Genomic DNA, 25186 nt, shown 5'->3' with positions numbered 1-25186 from the left:
GGGGAAACAGGAATAAGATAGGGTTAGAGGTTTAGCTCAGTGGTTGAGCATGTGCTTAGCATGTGTGAGACTCTAGGTTCAATCTTCAGCAGCCAAATTTTTAAGAAGAAAGAGATAGGGCAACCAGGATCTTAGTAGATAGTGCTCTTTGGAGGGTACTAAGGAAAAACAGAGGGGGACACACTACATGGGCTACTAGGGTGGCATCTTTGTCTGAACTGTGATGGATGGGTAGGAGTTAGCCAAGTAGGGAGTGTGGGGTGAGGAGGGTAGCTTCAGGCAGAGAGAGGCAGGTGCAAAGGCCCTGAGGCATGAAGGGGGCAGAATGCGTTGGGAGATACCTGTGATTCTGTTTGGCTAGCCTTCAGGGTATCAGAAACCTGTAGAGGAAGACCAGACCTGCTCCAGTAGGAGTTTAATTGATACATGGAGAAAACTCATGTGGTGATAACAATATGGCAAAGGCACTGGGAAGCAACAGAAGCTTCTCAGAACAGAATTACAAGCTTTCGGGAAGATTGGCTGCAGGAATGTGAGGTCAGAATGAAGACCCTGGCGAAGGACCCAGCTGTGCAGGAGAGAAGTGCAGAGGCCCACACCCTGCAGTGGCAGCAGGAGGAAGAGGGACAGGCAGATGGCCACCTGGACCTGAGCCTGAAGGGACAGCCAGGTTCCTGATGTGGGTCATGTGGAGGAGGGTGGCAGCACCGTCTGGAGTGGGGACCTTGGAAGAGGTCATCTTGAGACATGGCTGGTTTGAGGTCCCCATGGTACAACCCAGTGGAAAAGTCCCCTGGTATAGAAATCTGGACTTCAGGGGGAAATCCCAGTTGAAAGCTGGCACTTGGGAATCGTCGGCAAGTCAATATCTGGAAATCATCCCCCCCAGCCCCCAGGAGGGAGGAAGTCAACTGAGAAGAGAAGCAGGCAAATCCACGAGGACACCAAGTTTAAGTGGCCCGTCTTGGAGGAGGAGAGGAAGCTGCAGCAGGAGAGGAAAGAAGCAGCTCTCAGAATGGAGTCCCAAAAGATACGGGAGGGGAGAGGTGCTGGGAGGACCAGGCACTCGGCACAGATCCACCAGGGCGATTGAAAGCTACCCCAGAAACTTGGGAAACCATGAGTCCCCACAGCCCTGGTGATGTTGGGTGTAGGGCATGTGGCTGTCATGGGAAAATGCAGGGCAGGAAGAGCAGGAGGAGACAAAGGAACCAGGCAGGGGATCGGGAGTGGGGATGGCAGGAGACCTCCAGGAGCACCCACGCGGCCCAGTGGGAGGACTCACCTCAGCAGGCAGAACTGCCTCCCGTGGAGACAGCGAGAAGGCAAGGGGGGGAGCCAGGGAGGAGAGAGTGATCGCTGGGACCCTCCAGGGAGCAGAGAGCAGATGGAATTAGAGGCACAAGAGATGTATGGGGTGAGGCCTGCAGAAGCTGGAGGGGAGAGTGAGCAGGGAAGGCTGGGACAGGGCTGGCCACAGGAGCCTCCCACTGTGGCCTCTGGGGCAGAGTAGCCATGTCCGATGCTCACTGCTGGCTGCTGCTGGGCTCTCTGATCCCAGAGATCTGAGCAACGGTTACTGGCTGCACAGGGGAGAGCTGTGGCCCGTGACCTCAGATGTCGTAGTAAAGTGGGACTTGGGGCTGTTGGACAGAAGCGCAGTGCAGTAGGCACCCGGGAGAGTGGCCGGGGCTGGCTGGCCGGCTGAGGTGTGGTGTGATCAAGGTGAGGACTGGGTGACAGCAGTCCTGGGGAAAAGCTCTGGACAGGGAGGAGTCTGGGGCCTGAGGGTGGGGATTCCGGAATTGTTTCCTAGCAGAGACGGGACAGTGCTGAGTAAGGAGCATGTCTGGCGGCTGGGGAGTCCCTGGGCTGAGGAGGGCATGGAGCCATGAGGCCAGGCTGTTCCCAGGAGGTCAGTCATGGGCCGATGGCCTGCTCACATCCTGTCACGTCCCTGTCAGCCGACTGCCCTGCAGTGCTGTGTGTCTGACAGCCCCCAGAGCAGGCCCTGAGTCACGTGTCTGGCAGTTTCCAGCGTCGCTGCCACCAACACCACCTCGGCCCTCCCTGGCCCCCTCCCTGGCCCTAGAATAGTTCCAGGATAAGGTCTGATCTTCCTCCCAGGAAGAGGGAGAGTCACTCTCCACAGAGGCATAGAAAAACCGAAACCCCCAACGTGGAAGGACAAAGCCTCTTCAGAGGAGAGTCAGGGCCTGGCGGGGAAGGGGTTAGTCACAGGAGGACTTGACTCAGGCTTCCCAAAGAGGCTGTGCCTGGGCCAAAACCTGGAGAAGGAAAGGGCATCCCAGGTGGAGTGTGGGCTTGAGAATGGAGCCCACAGGGAGGCCCTGCCAGCCCCATAAAGGGCCAACCTGCAATGCCATCTTTCCTTCTGTGTCCCCAACTCCTTCTCAGCACCAAGCCACTGAGCTCCCTGCCCTCGCCATGGGGCCTGTGCCCAGGCTGTCCCCGCTACAGGCCTCCCGGCATCCTCTCACATACTTTAAGGAATTGGTAAGTTTGGAAAGCACCTGAGCTACTTGGAGAAAGGACTGTCTGCAGCAGGTCCCGGTGGACTTGCCAAGCAGCTCTGCCACCAGCTCCTCTCCCTCAGAGACCCAGGCCAGGCCCAAGGCTTGTTCCCCAAGGTGCCATGGCTTCACAGGAAAATGTGGGCCTTCCTGAGCTATAAGGGGGAACCAAGTGGCATGTGGAAGAGACCAGAGCCAAATAGCACACAGCACGGTGTGCGGCCTGGAGCAGGTGCTCAGAGATCACCGTGCAGGATGGAAGGGCCCTGCCCGGGTGGCTTGTTTAGTAATCCCCTGCCCTTTACCCAATGGTCAGTGAATTCACTGTGGATCTCTAGTTTGTTTTGATAAACTAGAGCCAGAGTCCCTTTCTACATGGCTTCGGGGCCACAGGCAATGGGTGGAGGCTGCACTCCTCAGGGTGCAAGGGGCTGTACCTGTCCTTGCTCAAGAGTCACGGGAAGTTGCTAAACAGAACAAAAGAAGAACCTGGTGTGTACCGTCCTCTGTGTCCTCCACCCCACCCGGCCAGCTGTTGCCTCACAAAGGGTCAAAACAGGCAAGATAAAATCTGTCCCACTCATAGTTCCAGGGAAACAAGACTTAGAAATGAGGCGACTCTGCCCCACCCACCCTCTCTCACCAGCTGTAAGGCCCTGGGAGGCCCAGACCCTTCTGGCTGGTTGTTTGCATCTTCCCTGAAAGTCAGTGACTGACTGTGAGGGAGGGATGGAAACCACTGACCCTTCAACTACTGCTCTGGGCCAACAGCTTCTCCAAGATGCTGGCTGCCATTTTCCCTAGAAGCCAGACCCAGCCCGCTGCACCCCCCCCCCAGAGCTTTGCTCCCCAGGACCTGATCTGATCTGATCTTGGTGAGGCATCGATGTAGATGGGCAATCTTCACCCTGACCCCAAGAGGCCCAGAGCCAGCCCGTGGGGTCACTTACCAGGAGTCACCTGCTGAGCCCTGGAGACCAAGTAAGCCCTGGAGCAGGCCTTGGACCCTAGGGAGACTAACTCTCTCCTGTAGAGGAAAGAACATAATCAAGATACAGCTTGGGTATAAAATAAATCCTTTCTGGAACCTGATTCAAGGCCTTTGCCCAAAATAATTATGTTCTAAGTGCTCTCCAGAACTGGGCAATGTTGGCACACATATATAATCCTAGAGACTCAGGAGACTGAAGCAGGAGGATAGCAAGTTAGAGGCCAGCCTCAGAGACTTAGCAAAACCCTATCTCAAAATAAAAATTAAAAAAGACTGGGGGTATAGCTTAGTGGTAGGGCACCCTGGGTTCAAACCCTAGTACTAAGAAGGAAAAAAAAAAAAAAGTAGAGCAAACTCAAAATGATCCTGCCTAACTAAATGTTCTCCAGAATTCCCTGAGTGAATGAATAGATGACACTGACCCTAAATCATGAGCCTTCAAAATCTGCCACTGTGGGTTCAGAAAGCCTTTTGCCAGCTTCCTTCCCGCATTCAGAGATACACCCTAGCCCACGGGGGGAGAGGCATGGCAGACACCCTGTCCCTCCAGCACAGTATTCTGGTCAGTGAGATGGCACCATTCAGCCTCTGTACGAGGTCCGGGACCTATGTCCCCACACTCCTCCGTCATTTTATTTCCATTCAAGGTACCTGCAGAGAGAGGCCCCACACAGATCAACCTGTGTGAAATGGTCTAGAACACCCCCCACAACACACACACACACACACACACACACAAGACACAAATTGAGAAAAAAAAATTAGATTTCGATTTTACTAAATCTTTTGTTTAATTATGGAAATTCCCAGTGTCTAAAAAAAAAAACCAACTTGTAACTCCTAGACACGTATCTATAAGTACACAAACTAAAGATATTGGCAGTGAGCCCACTGTGGGTGGGAAATCACCAACAAGGGGAACTCAGCCCCCCCTGGAGTTCTGCAATTGTTTCAGAGGTGAGATTCCTGCTCCTCTGACCGTACAGCAAATTATGTAAGATGCTGTCGAAAGAGCACAGGGTTGAAAGGCAGGAACCTTGGGTTCCAAACCCAAGCCTGCCCCCAAGGAGCTGTGTGACCTTTGCATCTCTGGGCTTCCATCTATAAAGTGAAAAGTGGCTTCTTTACCTTCTGTGTCTTCTATCTACCCCACAGCGCCTGGCCCAGAACCACCTGGGAAGGGCTTCATGAATACCAATGGGAAGAAATGCCACGGCATGATCTTTTTTTTTTTTTTTCAATATCACCTAAATCTGGGTTAAGCTAAGATTTGGGTAAATAAGATACCACTTCTCCACTACTTTGGGAAAGTCGTGTGGAATATGTCTTTGGAGGGTCATGGAGTACTAGGAGTCCTCTCTTTCTGATGTTTAGCCCATGAGGTGAAGGAGAGAAAAGTAGATACAGAAGTAGAAGGAACTCTAGTAATTGTGACAGGCTCCTGAGGCAGGGCTTGGTGTCACCCTGAGTGGACCATTGTAGCCTCTATTGTCCTGTCCTCGATATCATAAGGCCTGGAAGTGGGTCCCTACTTTTGAGTGGTCCATAGTGGGTACACGCCCTCCTAGGATGCTCTAGCACCTTCTCTGCATGAACACAACTGGCCAGGTGCCCATCCCTGCCCACAGCCCTCTGCAGGGTAGGCATGTTGACAGGGTCCCAGGCCTCATGGCCAGGTGGGGACCCCAGTCCTCTGAGGTATGCTTGCTCCAACTCCTGGAGTCCAAGAGAAGCCTCTTCTCTATGCTGCCTCTCTCTCTCTCTCTCTCTCCCTCTCTCTCTCTCTCTCTCTCTCTCTCTCTCTCTCTCTCTGTGTGTGTGTGTGTGTGCTTCTTTCTTTCTCTCTTTCTCCATCCCTCCAGGATCCAGGACTCAGGGGGACATGAAAACCTAGGAGTCTCTTCAGAGAGGGTTTGCCCAGACTGGTTCTGAGGATGATCACACACCTGTCTCAGGACAGCTGCCTTTTGATTCTCTCTGCCACAATTAGGGCGCCCATAGGACTGGAGAGGTCAGTTTAAGAGTCTGAGCCGCCCCACCCCTCACCCATCAAGCAGCTGTGGGAAAGGCTCTGGGCCCAACCCAACAAATGCTATGTGGATTAAATGAAATAATGTTGGGGAACACTTAGGCCAAGCCTGGAGCTAACTCGTATCTACCACAATGGGTATACAGGCCTGCAAAACACCCCCACAGACCAGACTGACAGCAGGCAGCAGGGACGATCTGTCAGTGACGATCGTGTCCTGGTCAGACAGTGACTGAGAAAAGATGGGAACACCAAAATGAGCCCATGAGCCCTCCCAGGAAGTGGCGGACTTGGGGCCTTCTCTAGAGGTTAGGGAACCCTGCCCCTCATTGCACAACCGAGGAAACTCCAAGCCCGGAGACAATCAATGGGACGTGCTTGAGGCCACACTGCAGGTTTGGGACAGTTTGGTTCAGAGGTCATATCTCCCACGTGGTCAGGTTTTCTTCTTAGATACTCATTTGCATTTGGATGTTTGTAGCTTTTCCTTTACCTTCCCAGTCCAAGAAGGACTCGGGCTGTCCTGTCTTGGGCTCTCAGGACCAGGCTAGAGCTCCCTAAGTTCTTTCTCTCCTCCATCTCTCTTTTCCTGCAGCTGAGTCTTGAAGGCTGCCCAGAAGGAAGGAACTAAGGGGGCGGAGGGAAGAGGCACTGGGGAGTGGGATGGGAAGCAGAAGGCCATGATCTGCCATCTAAGAGGGGCAGGCTTCAGAGGTGGGGAGGCTGGGCTCCAAGGCCCCAAGTGTGGCCTGGGGACAGAGTTTGAACCTCATGGAACCCATGAGTGGGTAACCCATAGATGTTCCCCTTGCCGGGGCCATCCTGCCCATACTTCCTGGGCAGCACCAGCAATCTCCTAGATTGTGGGGTGATCCTCACAGGGAGGAGGCCCAATAATAACCAAAAGAAATCTCCTCCGTGTCAGGCAAGATGAGAGCACAGAGTTGGAGCTCAGTTGATTCCAGGAGCATTTGGGGATGCCCAGGAGGACCACTGAGATCATGCCCTCCATAAAAGCACAAGGCATTGCCCCCCCAATAGCAGGCACCGTTCCCAGCAATGGCATCACCTGTGGCCCAGGGCTTGACCAGTGCCTCCTCAGTCATCCTTTCAGTCCCTGCCACTAATCTGAACTTATGTCCATTTAACAGATGAGAAAAACTAGATCTCAGAAAAAAGCCACGTGCAGGGGGAGGGTAGCTGCCCTGTGGGCCTCGCCAGGGTGACCTAGTGCAATGCAGTCGCAGCTTCTAGATGCTCACCTGACACTGGTTGTGTGTTACCTTGAATGGAATCTCAAGGCCTAAACATTGACAAAAATCCCTTCAGGTGACTGGGAAGTCAAAAGAGGGAAACACAACTAGCCGCCAAACATGGCAAAGTCTGTAAAATCACCAGGGATGAAGAAATGCCCGAGCCTGCCTGGCATGGTTTATGCACGCCTGTAATGCCAGCACCTCGGGAGGCTAAGGCAGGAGGACCACAAGTTCGAGGCCATTCTCAACAATTTAGCAAGGCCCTAAGCAACTCAGTGAGACCCTGTCTCTAAATAAAATATAAAAATGGGTCTGAGGAAGTCTGGGGTTGTGGCTCAGTAGTAGAGCATCTGCCCAGCATGTGTGAGGCACTGGGTTCAATCCTCAGCACACATAAAAATAAAATAAAGGTATGGTGTCCATATATGTATATGTATATATAGATAGATAGATAGATATAGATACAGCTATAGATATAGATAGATATAGATATATTTTTTTAAAGGGGTGAGGATGTGTCTCTGTGTATCAGTGATTAAAGGCCTCTGGGCCCAATCCTCAGTACCTTAAAAAAAAAAAAAAGAAAAAGAAAATGCCACAAGCCTGGGGTGATAATGCATACCTGTAGACCCAGTTACTTAAGAGATTAAAGCAGGAGGGTCATTTGAATCCATGAGTTCAAGAGCAGCTTGGGCAATCTAGACCCCATCTCAAAAAAAAAGAAAAAGAAAGAAAGAAAGAAAAGAAAAGAAAGAATAGAAAAGAAAACAACAACACAACACTCAATAAAGCCACATTGTTATTATTGCTGTCATGCCTATTAAGTTGGTAGAGCTCCCACACACACCTTCTGATGCCTATTAGCAGAGAATGTAAACTGATACAACTTGTCCATCTATACTGGCACACATATATAAACATACACTGTGTATGGGTCTCAAAAGCCTTACAAATACTCACACCCCAAATATAATATGGTATTTTGAATTGGATCCCAGAACAGGAAAAGGACATCTGTGGAAAAACTAGTGAAATTCAAATAAAGTCTGGGGGTTAGTTAATAGTATCACACCACTTCTAGTTTATTAGTTTTGACAGATGTGCCTGGTTAGGTCAGACAAGTAGCATTGTTAGAGGAAGCTGGTGAAGGGGAGGTGGGAATTCTCTGTGGTATCTTTGCAATATTTTTGTACACCTAAAATTATTTCAAAATAAAAATTTTCTCTTAAAAAAATGTTCATGCTCTTTGACCCAAAATTTCACTTCTAAGATTTTATCTCAAAACTTATCAGAGATGCAGATGGACATTTACGGATATTGCACTCTTTGTGATAATCAGAACAATGTGGAAATTTTTGACACATCCAAGAGTAACAGGTTGGTTAAATGAGTCATGAGGCACCCTAGGATGATACAGTGTAGCCTGAAAGAATTACCTTGTACAGCCAGGCACAGTGGCACACACCTGTAATCCCAAATATCCAGAGTCTGGGGAAGGAGGATCAGAAGTCGGAGACCTGCCTCAGCAATTTAGAAAGACCCTGTCTCAAAATAAAATAAAAAGGCTGGGATGTAACTCAGCAGTCCCTCACTTGCTCAGCATGCACCAAGCCCTAGTTTCAATTCTCAGTACAAAAAAAAAAGTCACATTAGAAACAACTAGCCTAAACAAGTTAAACTCAATATATTTTTTAAAAACTATGCCCATCAGAAAGACAAGAAGAAAATATACTGATAAACTAAAACTAAAGGTAGTTACTAATGGGTCATATTATTAGAGTGAATCTTTTTTTTTTTTTAGTTATAGATGGACACAATACCTATATTTTATTTTTAGCCCTGTATCACTGAGCTACAACCCCAGCCTTAGAGTGAATCTTATCTTTTTAAAAATTTTTATTTTAGTTGTTGAGGAACCATTATTTTATTCATTTATTTATATGCAGTGCTGAGAATCGAACCCAGTGCCTCACACATGCTAAGCAAGCACTTGTCCACTGAGCCATAACCCCAGCCTTTTATTGTATTCTGAATGCATTTTTTTTACATTATAAGTTTTCTACAGTGAATATATGTTTACAATCAAGGGGAAAGGCATTAAAAATTCCCTACCTATGCCAGTTCCTCAAAAAGTTAAACATAGAATTACTATATGACCCAGCAATTCCACTAGAAGGTATATACCCAAGAGAACTGAAAATTTATGTCCAAAAAAGAAAAGTGTACACTAGTGTTCATAACAACATTATTCATAACAGACAAAAAGTGGAAACAACCCATTGGAATGATAAACATGTGGTGTATCCCTACAATGAATATTGTTCAACCACAAGAACAAGCCAAGTACTGATACGCTCTTTGACATGGATGGACCTTAAAGATGTTAAGTGAAAATTGCCAGACACAGAGCCCACATATTTTATGATACTTCTTTTTTTTTTTAAGAGAGAGAGAGAGAATAGAATATTTATTTATTTTTAGTTTTCGGTGGACACAACATCTTTGTTTGTATGTGGTGCTGAGGATCGAACCCCTCACCGAGGGTATGCCAGGCGAGCGCTCTACCGCTTGAGCCACATCCCCAGCCCCTGATACTTCTTATATAAGATACCCAGAATAGGCCAATCCATAGAGACAGGACGTAGATTAATGCTTGCCAGGGACTAAGTGTGTGGGAAATGCCTGCTAAAGGGTCCAGGGTTTCTTCTGGAGATGATGAAAATGTTCTGGAACTAGTGGTGATAGTTGCACCACATGATAGATATATTAAAAAAAAAAAAACACTGAACTGTACACTTTAAAGGAATTTTGTAGTTTGTGGATTATATATATAAAAAAAAAGTTTAAAGGAAATAGGGAAGGAAGGGAGGAAAAGAGAAAAATTCCACAGCCCAAAAGCTAGATTTTACTGCTTTTTATAATTTTCCTTACGAAAAATTGCTTTAAATCATGCTCAGGATGGTAAATTTTAGCTGCCCCCAAATCCAACGCTTTGAAGGCAGAACAGGCAGCTATCAGCTTGTTTGATGGAAGTAGTCCTAAGGAGGGGATTGTGACTAGAAATCACCCATCCACCCATCCACCCATCCACTCATCCATCCATTCATCCATCCATCCACCCATCCATTCACCCATCTACCCATTCGTCCATTCATCTGTTCATCCATCCATCCATTCATTCACCCATCCATTCACCCATCCACTCATCCACCCATCCATCTACCCATCCACCCATCCATCCATCCATCTACCCATCCACCATCCATCCATCCATCCATCCACCCACCCATTCATCTACCCATCCACCATCCATCCTTCCGTCTACCCAGACATCCTGTAAGCACTAGAGCTACACTCCCAGGGAACTTCACAAGAAGAAGGAACTTCAGTTATCCTTCAAAACTCTGTCATTAAAACTCCCCTATTAAAATAAAATTTTTCTGAGATTTTAAAAATTTACTGCCTATGTGGGAATTCATTGGTCAAAGCTTTCTAATTATATAGATGCCATCATAAAGGAAAGATAAGCTTTAACAGGGGCACAGGAAGGGAAGGGAGTTGGGATGGGATTAGGAAAGACAGTAGAATGAATCGGGCTTAACTTTCCTATGTTCATATATGATACACCACCAGTGTCACCCTGCATCATGCACAACCACAAGAATGGGATCCTCATTAGAATAAATTATACTCCATCTACATATAATATGTCCAAATACACTCTATTGTCATGTAGATCTAAAAACAACAACAACAACAGAAAAGGTAAAAATAAATAACTAAAGGCACAAGAAAGGGAAGGTAGGTGACAAGCAGTACCTCCCTGAACAGACAAATAAATCTTGGCGGAGCCAAGATTTGTGTGCAGCTCTGCACACTAGGAATCTTGAGGGGATGGAAGAGAGAGGCAAAAGGCAAGTCCACAATGCCACATCCTGAGGGAGGGGGCCTGATTCATGACCCTGGACAGCATCACAACTTGGGGCTCTGAAGTATAATCCCCTCAGACCTGGAGACCCTTTAAAGGAGCAGAAAGGACTGGCAAAGCCTGGGATGGGGCCCTTGGCCAAGCCCTTCCCTCCCATGGCCATGGGGACGGGGCCTCAGGAATCCTCAGAATTGGTGTCTTCAATTCTCCCTGGAGCTGCTGCTCTGCTGGATACCCCCCAAGTCTCCCAGAAGCTTCCCGGGAACATAGTCGCTGCAGGATTGGCCAAGAGTAAAGATTTAAAAAAAAAAATTGCTTTTGACAAGTCAAAGTAGGAAGAAGCAAAAAAGAGCTTTATAAGGGAGCCTGAGGTTCTCTACTTAGGGTGCGCATTTGGCCTGAGAAGGGCTGGGGAGAGAGCAGGAGGCCCTTGGGGCAGGGTAGACCTTTGAGCAAAGATGCCACCCTCCTGCTCAGGGCTGGTCTGGGTCAAGTAGATAGTGTGTTGAAATTAAAATGAGTGGAGGAATTTGAAGAATGGGGGAGGGTGGGGTGGTAATTACATAGTTCTGCACAGAAGTGCTGAGGGTTACCCCGCAGAGCCTCAGTGAGCCTGGGGGTGGGTCTTCCTGTGTGGTGGCCTGGGACTTGCACCTCCCTTCTTCTGGACTCACTTTCTGAGGGGAACTTGGGGTCACGTAGTCCTGATGGGGCTGTCAGCACAGGATCCAAACCGGACAATAAGACTGGGGAGAACCTGGAGGTCACCCAAGGTTGGTACTACCTCTGCCCAGGGGCAGATTTGCTGAAATCCCTGGCCTTCCTGAGATATTGGGAAAAAAAACCCTTTTTCAACCCTTTGAGTCAGGAGTTGTCTAATAAATGCCCTTTTTTTTTTTTTTGGCTTAAGTTAGCTAAACCCTAACTGATACAGCATGCAAAACATTTTGCTATGGTAATAATAATTTCATTATTTACTGTCTGCCACATTCCAAGAGCAATGTGAGGCACATCACGTACATACGTCTGGATCTCATTCCACAGATGCAGAAAGTAGGGCTCCGAGAAGAATATATTAGACCTCCACAATTAAAAGAAGTGGGCAGGGGATTCAGGCCCGGCTTGTTCTGGTTCTAAGCGTACACCTTGTCTCCTTTGCTTCTTTCCTCTTCTTTCTTTCCCTTCCCTCCTTCCTTCCTCTTTTTCTCCTTCCTTCTTTCTCTGTTTCTTTTGAATTTAGTCCTCAAGGACAGAGAACAGAGTTAACCACATCCCAGTTCCTGGCACTTAATCACCCCTGGTTCATGCAAAGCCCCTCCCTTATTTTCTTACCCAAGTTCTTCTCACCCCACAGAGCCACCTTCCCATGGCCCTATGATTATGGTACACATGATTGGGTCTGGCCTTTGGCTGGCAGATCTTCCAGATATTTGGCAAAATCAGGCCTTTGGGTTTTTTTGTTTGTTTGTTTCCTCGAAGATCAAAATCCAGTTTGACTTGGAAAACTTTTCAAGGTCACTCTCTAATAGTCCCATCAACTGGCTAACCCATTGACCCCATGTGTGCTGAGCTCTGGGCAGACTGAGATGTGAAATTGGTAAGAAAGGGGTAGAGGGAGTCCCCACACTCAGGAAGTCTAAAATTCCATCAACTCAACAAATACGTAGACAGCACTGATTTCATGTATCTGGTCCGGGGACAAAACAATGACAAGGACAGTTGCTGCCCCCTTTGAGAGCTAAGAGCCTAATGGGGGCAGACAATGAAGCAATCTCTCTGCCTTGTGTCATAGCTTGGTGGGAGGGTGTAGGACAGTGCCAGCAAAGCCCAGGCCTGGGTGTGGCACGGATGGTAACATGAGCTGCAGTAGTCACCAAAGAACCACACATGTGCATAAGTGCAATTGTTTCCGCTCATCTGCCTTGGTATTGTGCAACAGTAAAGATTTCTTTATTGACATTTGAAGGGGAAGTTCAGAATGGCCAGACTTAAAATGTGACTACATATCATGCAGAAAATTTTAAATTCACTGACGGAGGAGAGTATAAGAGGATACCTCAGAGAAGGAAGCAGTCACCCTAAACAAGATCTGTGGAGACTGCAGCCAGATGCATGCCTTGGAGAAAGCAAATGCGGCCCAATATAAATCTCTATCAAAAGACACAAGTGTAGAAGGTTCTGTCATACAGGTGAATTCATAGCTGGGCTGCTTCTTTTTTTTTTTAAGTTTTTTAATATTTATTTTTTTAGTTTTCGGCGGACACAACATCTTTGTTTGTATGTGGTGCTGAGGGTCGAACCTGGGCCGCACGCATGCCAGGCGAGCATGCTACCACTTGAGCCACATCCCCAGCCCGCTGGGCTGCTTCTTGCATGCGTAACTCCACATGTGGCCCAAATGCATGGGGCAGTTTAGCCAACAGGGTGAATGTCCTCCCCAGCAACCCACTGCCCAGTGGGTGAGAAGGCAAAAGCACCCATCCAGTCAGACACAAGTGTCCCCGGAGCAGGATCTGCTTACCAGGGCTGCCCAATGGGTAGGTCAAGGCATCCCAGATCATGAGTCCATATGGGCACAACCTGGAAAGCTTACAGAACTCAGGCATTCAGGTCCCCAGTCAACTGTGCTGAGTAGAAGGGAGATCGCATTGGAAATAGGAAGATTATTTCCCAGACCCTTGTCCACGCAGCAGGTCGTAGAGGTGCCCTGGATTCTGGTATCAGTCCCTCTTCATTCAGGATCCAAAAGGTGAAGGACACGAAGGCCATCAAACTCCCTCTGGGGAGCCCTCACTGCTGGTCTCTGCTGCGCCAGGCCTCACCCTGCTCTCTGTCTTGATCATACAAAAGGAACACAGTTTGGGGCCCCATCTGTACACACCTCTCACTGTGAACCAGGAAAGGATTGTGAAGCCACTGAGTGGCAAGACTCCTGTCTTGCTCAAGGAGTCCCCATCAGCACGTAGTGCCCAACACGAGCCCACGCTGCTGGTCACAAACCACAGACAAGGCAGGGCTGGGCTTGGCAGGGCAGAGGAGTTCAATGGTGGGTAGAGCCCTGCACGGGAGGTACACATCCTCTGGCCCTTGAGTTAGGAAGAAAGAGAAAGGAGAGGGGACAGCCCGGACAGAGGTGCAGATGGGGAGTTTGGGAGGAGTCGGATTGAGTGAAGAAGACCCTGCTGGAAATGGGAGTCCTGGAGACTCAGAGACCATGCCCCTAAACCTGCCAGCTCTCTCCAGTGTCTCTGCTGCAGGACTAGGCACAGAAAATGGGGGATGTTCCCAAAGGTCACATCCCATCTCTCCTACCACCCAACTCCCAGGTCCACGCAGACAAGCTCCAGGATCTACAGAAAAAAAGAGGTGGGCTTTCCTCATCCCCTGCCCCACAGCTTCCTTCCTTCACGTTCCTCAGGCCCCTCCACTCTTCTCTTCTCCCTGGATGAACTTTTACTTTCACATAAACACACACACACACACACACACACATGCACACACACATGCACACACACCTGCTTAAAACTTTCCCATAGCTCTTCACTGATCTGGGGATAAACTATGCCCTTGGGATAAACCCTTTCATCTCCCCAGCACACAGTAGGAGCTCAGAGCAAGATTGTACAGGCTGAATGTTCAATTAAGGGAGAAATGTTCCCATATCACGGTGAGCCCCCAAACAGTGTGGGCTTCCTGATAAGGTGAGCAAGCTCTGGACCATGGGGAAATCTTGAAGCGGAAGCTGTGAGCCCAAACAGTGGTGATTCCCAAACTCCTTGTAATCCAACACACATACACATAAACACCACACGGCAGACAAAAGTTACACAAAATGGTATGCACTTTTTTTTCCCCATGTGGTTTTCCCTGGTATTTTTTAAATTTCATTTTTCATAAATGCTAGATTTGGCCATTAAAAATTGGTTTCAAGGGTCATAAATGGATCAAGACTCGCAGTTTGAAAAATACTCCTGTAGAAACCAGCTTGTTAGAGACCCTGACCTCCTCAGAGCCTCCAGCTCCATGGTCCTATTTGGCATAATTTTCTTTTCAGTGTAGCTTTTGACACCAGCAGGCACCTCTAAATAGCTTACCCCTTCAAAAGGGTGATTCTCTCAGAGGTGAACAGGGACTCGCAGGGGAAGTTCTAGGGACCCTGTGGGGGCAGGGCACTACTGATGGTGTGCCAGCTTCAGGTGGGAAGGTTTCCAGGTACAGCTGCTCTGAGACCGATGTCCTCCTCCCTCCTTCCCTCCCTCCCTCCTTTCCTTCCTTCCTTCCTTCCTTTTGTTCTTTCTTTCTTTCTTTTTTTAGTTGTAGATGGACACAATACCTTTATTTTATTTTAATGTGGTGCTCAGGATTGAACCCAGTGCCTCACACGTGCCAGACAAGTGCTCTACCACTGACCCACAGCCTCAGCCCTGGTCCCCCATTCTTTTACTCAAAAATTAGCTATTAAAGCTGGTCGTGGTGGCTTATACCTGTAATCCCAGCAGCTCAGGAGGCTGAGGCAGGAGGATTGAAAGTTTGAAGCCTGCCTCAGCAATTTAGTGAGGCTGTAAGCAACTTAGTGAGCTCCAGCCTCAAAATAAAAAATAAAAGGGGCTGGGGATGTGGCTCTGTCTTTAAGCACCCTTGGATTCAATCTCTGGTGCAAAAAAAAAAAATCTACTGAGTACCTACTGTATGTGTTCCTGTCTATCTCTGAGGATATAAGCATAAATAAGAAATTTAAAAACCCTGCCACATTGGGTGAGGATGTGGAGAAATCAGAACCCACCACCACCACCACCCCAATCCCCACCAACATCCGCTGCATTGCAGGTGGGTATGCAAATGTGTAGCCACTGTAGAAAATGGTAAGCAGCAGTGGATCAGAGTTACCCATTCAATCCAACAATCACACTTCTTTGGGTATAGACCCCAAAGAACTGAAAGTAGGGACTTGAACAGAGATTTTTACACCCGTGTTCACAACAGCATTATTCATTCACTGTAGCTGAATGGTAGAAACAAATTAGATGTCCATGGCTGAATGACTAGGGGGACAAAATGTGACAAGACCATACAATAGAGTGTCATTAACCTTAAAAGGAGGTGGAGCTCTGGGGCTGGGGTTGTGGCTCAGCAGTAAGAGCTCTCGCCAAGCATGTGCAAGGCGCTGGGTTCGATTCTCAGCACCACATAAATAAATAAATAAAGGTATATTAAAAAAGGGGGGTGGAGTTCTGATACATATTATAACATGAATGGATGTTGAAAACATTATGCTCAGTGAAATAAGCCAGACATTAAGGAAAAAAAGAAAAACAAACACGAATATGGTATGATTCCACCTACATGAGGCATCTAGAGTAGTTAAATTCATAGGGACAGGAAAGTGGAACTATAACTGCATGAGCTGGGGAGGAGGGATGGGAAGTTAGTGTTCAGTGGATACAGAGTTTCAATTTGGAAAGACAAAAAAAGTTTTGGAAATGGTTGGTTGCAGTAGTTACAGGACACTGTGAATGTACTCAATGCAACTGGGCGGTACTCTCACAAAGGCTAAAAATGGTAAAATTTATGTTATGTATTTTACCAAAATTAGAAAACAAAACAAAAATATAAACCTGCCACATGGAGAAGAACAGTAGTCTAGGGGATTACATTTTTCCTCGATTTTCATCCAGAACAAACTATTTTCTATTTTGAGTACAATCACACGAAAGATCAGCCTCAGCCAGGCATAGTGGCACATGCTTGTAATCACAGCAGCACAGGAGGCTGAGGCAGAAGGATCGCAAATTCAAGACCAGCCTCAGAAACTTGGTGAGGTCCTATGCAACTTAGCAAGACCCTGTCTCAAAATTAAAAATTAAAAAAGCTGGGGATAGGGGCTGGGGCTGGGGCTGAGTGGTAGAGCGCTCATCTTGCATGTGTGAGGCCCTGGGTTTGATCCTCAGCACCACACAAATAAAGGTATTGTGTCCACCTACAACTAAAAAAAGTTTATATATATATATATATATATATATATATATATATTTTTTTTTTTAAACTGAAAAAAGGGGTGGGACTAGGATATGGCTCAGAGGTTAAGTCCCCCTGGGTTCAGTACAAAAAAAAAAAAAAAGTCAATCTCTTACATCTGTTTTCCTTAAACCATGTCCTTCTGTGTCTACAGTGGCCCCTGTGAAGACATAGAAAGGTTGCTGTGAGAGGGCGCGGGGGTCCACCTGAAAGAAGGTGGACAGGCTCTGCAGGGCAGGCCCCTCACAGCCCTCTGCCCCCACCCCAGACTGGGTGGTCATCTGGCTCCATCTCCTCCCAGAGGTCAGGGTTCTCAGCTGAGTCACTTCTGGTCTTGCCTAGGGTTGGGTACGGAAATGGCACCAGATTTTGGCATTAAAAACCCTAGCTCCGGGCTGGGGATGTGGCTCAAGCGGTAGCGCGCTCGCCTGGCATGCGTGAGGCCCGGGTTCGATCCTCAGCACCACATACAAACAAAGATGTTGTGTCCGCCGAAAACTAAAAAATAAATATTAAAAATTCTCTCTCTCTCTCTCTTTAAAAAAAAAAAAAAAAAAAAAAAAAACCCTAGCTCCGAGTCCTGGCTCAGACTTTTATAAGATACTTAAAGTCCCAGACTGTTTTCTTAGCTGTAAAATGGGATGACCCTGACACCACCCATCTCCCAGGATAGGGTGTGTCACCACACCACAAAGGACTCCCAGCACACGTGTGGGGAGCTTTAGTGTGGAGGCCTGAGGCTCAGGAATGGGGGATTATGGGCCTCAGCTATGCCCGGGGCCCTGGGGCGGGGTCCTGTGCCCTCAGACCTGCTCAGCCAGCCTGGGCAGTCCTAGTGCTCAGTTGGGGAGTGTCAGAGGCACCTGGGTACAGCCACCCCCAGAGCAAACAGCCTGAGAGCACAGCCCAGCAAGACACTGAAAATGCTTCTGAGCCACGTCACAGTTTCAGAAGCTGGTTTCCGCCGCCCCCAGGAGCCTTTCCAGATGGGCCTGTCTCAGGTGACATCACCACACCCCATGCTGCATCCCCATCTCCACGTGTGATAGTTCTGTGCCTTCCACACTAGACTGCAACTGACTGAAAGCAGGCACCCCACCTACTCATCTCTACACCCCCAGCAAAGACAGGGTTCAGTTAGTGTGGTGAATCAGTGGTGGTGACGATGGTGGTGACAATGACAATCCAGCACATAGTCTTCATCTTAGGTGTGGCACAGCTCTGAGTGCCTTAGTTTATCTATTTTTAACCTGCAAAGAAATCCTAGCAGGTGTGTACTATTGACCCAATCCTCATTTTTTGTTTTTTGGGGGTTTTTTGTTTGTTTTTGTTTTTATTTTTTAGTTGTCAATGGACCTTTATTTTATTTATTTATATGTGGTGCTGAAAATCGAACCCAGTGCCTCACACATGCTAGGCAAGTGCTCTACCACTAAGCCCCAACCCCAGCCTGGTCCTCATTTTTAACGAAGGGGTAGAGGCTCAGAGAGCTTAAGTAGCTTGTCTAAGATCACCAGAGACAGAAACAGGACATGAACTTGGCACTCTGCTTTGCCCTTTTAATCTCTTCTTCAAACTGCTGTTCAAGGATGGGTCCAGGGCGTCCCTCAGCATCTGGGGAGGGGGCTTCTGAAGTCTTCAGGCCACCTTCCTATGTAGGCTCTAAAGCCCATTTTGAGGAGTTCCTGGCAGGGAGACCATCCGGAGACCCTCTCACTGCCAGGAATTTGCCATCACACACAGCATCTTCCTCAGACAGAGCCCAAGTCTTCCTGCCTCTGACATGGCTGCTGGATGTACAGAACTGTGCTGTCACCCTCGGGGGACTTCTCAGTATCTAAATTCACCTTTCTTCTCCAGGCTGATGGCCCCCTGCCTTACCACCACTCCCCTGTCCCCAAACCTTCTTCTTCCTGGTGGCCTGCCTGGACATTTCCTATGTGGTCAGTGTCCTGGAGCCTGCACCCCATACTGGGCCAGGGAGTGAGGAAGGGTGGTGGCCTCTCTTTGTTCTAGGTCCAGAGAGATGAGAACTGTGGCTGGGCTCTCTTAATCCTCTCTCTCCTGATCCACAAGAAACTATAGAAAACCAGCTCCCTTGGGCCCCTCGCTTCCCACACCATCTACCCGAAGGACTTTTTAGTGGACCTGAATATAAAGTATTACATTTTTTTCCAAGTAAAATTCCCTCTCTTTTTCCCTCCATCCTGATAAGACTAGAATTCTGATTTTGTCACCCCAAAGCCATTTACTGTCCCTCTCCAGGTCTAGGACATCTAAATAAATCCCTTCAGGGTATTTATTTTTAAAAAATAAATAAATAGCTTAGCAGGATACGTTTCAGTTTCCTCATCTGTATTTGAATTTAGAACTAATAAATGGATTTGTCTCTGGTTAGACGGCCTCCCTTAGATACTGATTCAGAGGCTCTTGTCTACCAGGCTGACCCCATTTGGGAAACAGAACAGATGGGAGTTGCTCCAGAAAGGGGTTGAGGGGCCTCACTAACGTCTTCCCTACTGTTGGAGGCTTTATTTAATTCAATGATGCTTATTCCACTTTTTTTTCCCTCCTGTTTGAGAACTATTCTCAAGGGAGACAGAGTTGGAAGCAAAACAGAAATTAGACACCTTTTCTTTCTTTCTGATATGAACACTCCCTGACAGAGGGGAGTCATTGCCTCCCATTCCACATGGACCTGATTCCTTTGCAATCAATACTGATTGTGGACTTTGGTCCTCCTGGGGGATGTGACATACCTGGATCACCATGAAGAAGAGCACAGGTGAATGTGAAGAATCAGGAGGTGCCTTGAAGAACTAAGCTCACCTGTCCACTTTGGCTGCTGCCCTGCCCCGCTTTCTTCCTGTTAGGATCATTTGTGATTTCATCATCAGAATCCAGTTGATACTCAGCACGGTCAAGTGAAGGAGGTTTTCCTTAGTCCCTTGTGTTATTATATTCCCACTAAGCAGCTTCTTGAGACTACCACTTGAACAAGCTCTACCCCATCTCTGGTGCTGGTGACATGGGACAGCTTTGTAAACCCTCTGAAATTTTATCAAAGACCTTTGATATTGTTATTTTACATTATTATTTTTTATTTATTTTTATTCTGCCCCCTAGCAGAAGAAATGGTTTCATCATTTTATAATCAAATAGCATGTGCAAATGTCAGCCATGGGGTGTGTAATGTATTATGTATGTATAATGCGTAGTAATCTATTGTTAAGACAGAAAACTCCTGATGATGTGACAGGTCCCCAATCTTACCACCTTCTATTTCATGTTCTCTCCAATGGTATGGAATAATTCGTCTTTCTTTCAGAAATGCCTGGCTTCTCTTTGATGTCCCCTACCTGAGGAGCACCCCTGTCATTACCCAGGATGACTCACAGAAGCAGATCGGGGGTCCAAGTGGCCAGAGAGCTTGGAAGGACATGTTACCAAATAAACAGGGTCCCAAAGTGATTGAGCTGCCCTTTCTCAGGCAAAGAGGATAGAATTTGTCCTTAAGCTCACCCCTCTGCTCCAAAAACTGTCCCCCCCAAGCCCAAATACTGAGTGGCTCTGTCTCACCCTCTCATCACCTGGGCCTACCTCAGAGTTCTCTCTCCACACCCATCTCCAGGTGTCAGCAAGTAAATTAGCCCAACACTAATGGAGGCATTTTCTGGTGAGGCAGACAAGCTCCAGGAAGGCGGGGTGGGGGGGTGGGGGGGGCCTGAACCTGAGATCACAGTGTGTACAGTCCCCAGGGGGAGGACTAGCTCAAAGAGCGCAACTCAATAGCATCTCAATTATCCAGAATCTTCGTTGAATTCTTTTTCTGAAAAGTATAACTTCAACTGCCAAAAAGTATTTTAGCCACATTGAAGGGAAATGTTACTAAGATTTGGCTCACAGTTTGTGATACCTTAAAAAAAAAAAACAAAAACCCTTCTTTTCCCGCTGCAGTGATTGATTTCCTTACAAGCATTCCCTGTGAAACTGGACCCTAATGGAATTGTGCTTCTATTTTGTTGTTCTCTATCCTTCCCTACAGCTTCACCTTCCTCTTATCTACAAGTCCGTCTGTAAAGCCACCTGCTGCCTCTGCCACTTTACCCAGCTGTCTTCACACCCTACCCTACAGAGGTGTCAGAAGAGTTTGAGGCCCCAGAGGAATAAAGCACCTGGTTTGGATGCAGGAATTTTGCTTTAGCTATTTCTTAGGGTCCTGCTTTTCATAACGTCCAGTTCAGTGATAAAATCCAAAGGAAGATGGGGCATGAAGACTCATGTGCTCCCAGGAAGCTCCTTAAATATATTTATCATCTGTCCTCTGGCCAGAATGACAGCTCCAGGTCTTGCTCTTCTCCTCCTTACCCCTCCCCCACCCTTGCCCTTCTTCTTTTTAGATGGAGGTCTCACTATGTTTCCCAGGCTGGCCTTGAAATCCTGGGCTTAAGCAATACCCCTGCCTCAGCCTCTGTTTCTATTTGTCATTGGTGGCCCTGCTAGGTCAGCAGTACCACTACCCCCTATTAGGACTGGAAGGTCCCTCATCAAGGATGAGGTATGCAGCTTGTGACTCTGACCCTGAGCTGGCATCTTGCTCTTGAGTGTCTAGAATGCTTTGTGGACTTCAGTCTCTTGAGACCATATCTGTGACTATGGCCATTTTATGGCATGACCAACCAAGGCACATAAAGAAGACTTTTTGGAGAGCAGGGCCTCACCAGGAGGCCACCAGCACAGACTGGGCGCCCACTAGCCCTCTCTGTGAGGAGCCTGGAATGCCATGTCTGGACAATGCTGGGACAGGAAGACAAGCTGCTTATCCCAGGTTTGGACCTGCCTGGAGTCTGGTCAAGGCTGGCTGTCAGGGCTGAAATCAGAGATGAAGCTATAATCTCATGCTATGCTTTTCTCCGTGTGCGTTGTGACTCATTGGTGCATTGTGAAATCAGTTCCATGGGTCATAATCAACATTTTTCTTTAAAAAATAAATGTAGCAGAAAATATCCACATGCTTCATTTGTGTATTAGTGAGGGTAAGTATTATGTTTATAAAACTTTTGTTTTTGTGTTTTATATATAGGAATATGTGCTTTGGTTGGTACATGAGTTATATTTATTTCTCACTGTGAGAAGTAGCCAGAGGTTGGGTGCAGTGGTGCACACCTGTAATCCTAGCAACTCCACGAGGCTAAGGCAGGAGGATAGTGAGTTCAAAGCCAGCCTCAGCAAAAGTGAGACCCTAAGCAACTCAATGAGACCCTGTCTTCAAATAAAATACAAAATAGTACTGGGGATGTGGCTCCGTGGTCAAGTGCCCTAGGTTCAATCCCCAGTACCAAAAAAAAGTAGCCAGAGAACCTGAAATACAGTGTCGTGTAGCCACATCTTCCTGAGACCTATCACCACCCCACCCCTCACTCCCAACTAGGAAGCCAATGGAATCTGCTCAGGGCCCTAAAACTGTCTTCACCTCATAGGGACAGAAGAGTCAGGAAAGGCTTCTTGGAGGAGATGGGGTTTGATCCATGACCAGGAGTAGGGAGGGGGATGCCAGGGCAGAAAGGCTCAGGTGACCTTCCAGGAGTTGGAAGAGTGGGAAAGACAATGGCTGGGAGAGGTCATGGGGTATGGCTGACATACCTCTGTTCTTGTCTTGCCTCTCAATTCAGGCAAGACAAGAACAGAGGACAGAGGGATGGCAGGAAAAAAGTCCATTTGATTTCAAAGATCTATATTCAATGTCACCCTTGAGGGGTACTTCATAGTGGGGCAATTGAGTGGAGTGTCAGGCCTAATGTCCGTTTCTCATTGAATACAACATAATGGCATCTGCTTTTCTTTTGCCAATTTGAATTTTAATTAAAATTTAAAAATCCAGAGCCTGGCCAGGTGGTGCACACCTATAATCCTGGTGGATCAGGAGGCTGAGGCAAGAGGATTGCAAGCTCAAAACCAGTCTCAGCAATTTAGTGAGGCCCTGAGCTACTTAGTGAGACCAAGTCTCCAAATAAAATATAAAAAGGGCTGGGGATATGGCTCAAATGGTTAAGCGCCCCTGGGTTCAATCCCTGATACAAAAAAAAAACCAGTTCCTTGTTCATACTGGCCACATTTCAAACATTCAAAAACCACAGGTGACTAATGGTTATCAAATTGGACAGCACAAAGTAACATTTCTGTCATTTTAGGAAATCCTATTGGATGGTGATGCTCTAGAATAAGCAAGTTAATAATAAATCCACTCCAGTATCACCTTCTTTGACGAATGCAACATTTTTCATGATTTCTATTACACCTGCAATCCTAAATGCAAATGCTTCTGAGAAAGGCACTGGAATCCCTTAAATTTTTTTTTTTTTCTCCTCTCTCTCATGACAGATAGGTAATATGCCAATGGGTCAATGTCGTAACAAGGTTCAGAGGGAGGCACATCTCACACAACAGCGTGAACACCCAATCATCACACTATGAACCAAAAAGGATCAGACCTTAAATTCTTACAAAAGAGAAACTAATTGACAGCAGGGGCCTGAAGAAAGCCAGGGTATAAGGAAACCATCCACCTGTGGCTGGCTGTGACAACACAGGGGATATCAAAGAATGACACTTTCCATGACTCAGTGTGCTGCTTGAGGATGCTGATGGATCAGGGCAAAGCAAGCAAGCTCCTCTGTTGAGGGATATGAAAAACTTCGTGAGCTTGAGAAAAGGGAATGACCTAAAGTCATTATTTATCTCTAGATGAGAAAACTGAGTTTATTTTTCAGTCTTCTATAACATCAGGGGGGTTACTACATGAGAAAAGAGTCTTCTCTATCTCTAGGGAGGGCAGATTAGGTGGACACAGACCTTTGCAGAGGTGGATGCTTGTGAACTTGGCCCTCCTCTGACCTCTACATTCACCCTGTGGAGGCTCTATCCATCTTCTCTGCACCTGAGCCTCCCAGAACTACACTACCCACCCAAGCCTAAAGATCCAAATACTAAGGAACTCAAAGGGAATTATCACAATCTCTGTCCCACCCCCACCCCTCCTCTTCCTGTAGTTCCAACCCTGGCTCATCCTCCACCTGCTCAGCCCTCACCCAGATCAGCACACTGTGAGTCACCCTGACTCCTCTCCTTCTTACATCCTGCGCCATGATCACCTTGGCCACCTTTCCACTCTGCCTAAGTCTGCCCAGCTGGGTTTCCTCTCCAGCCCTGCCCAGATCCTGAGGCAGCTGCACCCTGGCAGGGGCCACCTGTTAGCCTCTTTGCCTCCAGTCATAGCCACCTCCAGCCTGGTGGTTCTTAGCCATGGATGAGCAACAGAATGACTTGGGAATACGTGCAAAATCTAGATCCTGACTCAGGAGCTATCTGGCTGGGTCAAGCACATGTGTTTTGCAAAAGAGCCTCAGGTGACTCTGATATACACTCTTAGTTCAGAACATGGCCTCCTCCTCTTCATCATCCTTATGAATAACAACAAAAACAGCAATTAACATTTTTTGTGCACTTACATGTAATGCCTCATGTAATCTTCATGACACCCTATGAAGCAGGTTATTGAAACTAAGGAAAAAATTTCCATGGCTACTTAGGGGGATGATCAGAATATGATCAGCCACTCCACTCCATTCTCCATATCCCTTTCTAAAACCAAACTTGACATGTAGCTCCCCATATAACCCTTCATGACATTTCTAGGAAAAAATAAATAAACATAATGGGAGCACATTCATCCCTCAGTTGCTTATTAACTCCAAAAGAAATCTTGCTGGGCACAATGGCCCATGCCTATAATCCCACAGGTTTGGGAGGCTGAGGCAGGAAGATCATGAGTTCAAAGCCAGTCTGGACAACTTAGCGAGGCATTTAGCAACTTAGTGAGACCCTGTCTCTAAATAAAATATAGAAAAAGGGCTGAGGATGTGGCTCAGTGGTTAAGCCCCTGGGTTCAATCCCCAGTACCAAAAAAAAAAAAAAAAGAAAGAAAGAAAAGAAATATTTTGAGTTTTAAGTGGTTATATAGTGAATACCTATGTAAAAGTTTGCTGAGATATATGTTTAGGATTTTTGACTTTATGTTTGTTATTCTCCATAAAAAAAAATATCTTGAAAATAGGTTAAAAAAAAAAAAAAAAAAAAAGGCTACCAAATGTGAAATAGGTCAAAACATGGGTCTACTAAAGAAACCATGAGAAAGCCATCTGGCAAGAATACAGATAAGAAAAGATTTAAAGATGTCCTAAGTGCACCCACAAAAAATCCTCAGGGGAGGTTGGGCATGGACAGAGCATGGGCTGGAAGATAGATGGGTACCATGCACAACTGTCTGAAAAATCCCACCACAGGATGGCTTGGCGACAGTGGGGAGCCAGGGCAGATGCAGCAGCAGCAGCAGCAGCAGCACAAGAGCTCTGAGAGTCCACAGACTGTCTTTGG

At 47.2% G+C, this 25186-nt stretch overlaps 1 long non-coding RNA gene and 1 pseudogene across 1 annotated transcript in view; both read right to left on the bottom strand.

Moving 5' to 3' along the window:
* The window catches only part of LOC124084810 (uncharacterized), a 115264-nt gene that overhangs the window by 22962 nt on the left and 67116 nt on the right, over nucleotides 1-25186 (bottom strand). The gene's annotated exons all lie outside the window — the stretch shown is intronic.
* On the bottom strand, nucleotides 23129-23239 carry LOC124084957 (small nucleolar RNA U13; annotated as a pseudogene).

The sequence above is a fragment of the Marmota monax genome, unplaced genomic scaffold, assembly GCF_021218885.2.
Source record: "Marmota monax isolate L192 unplaced genomic scaffold, Marmota_monax_Labrador192_F-V1.1 WCK01_AAM20220418_F8-fsc00106, whole genome shotgun sequence".
Classification (NCBI taxonomy): Eukaryota; Metazoa; Chordata; class Mammalia; order Rodentia; family Sciuridae; genus Marmota; species Marmota monax.
Note: the sequence above shows the minus strand (reverse complement) of the source record. Positions and strands in the feature narration are given on the sequence as shown.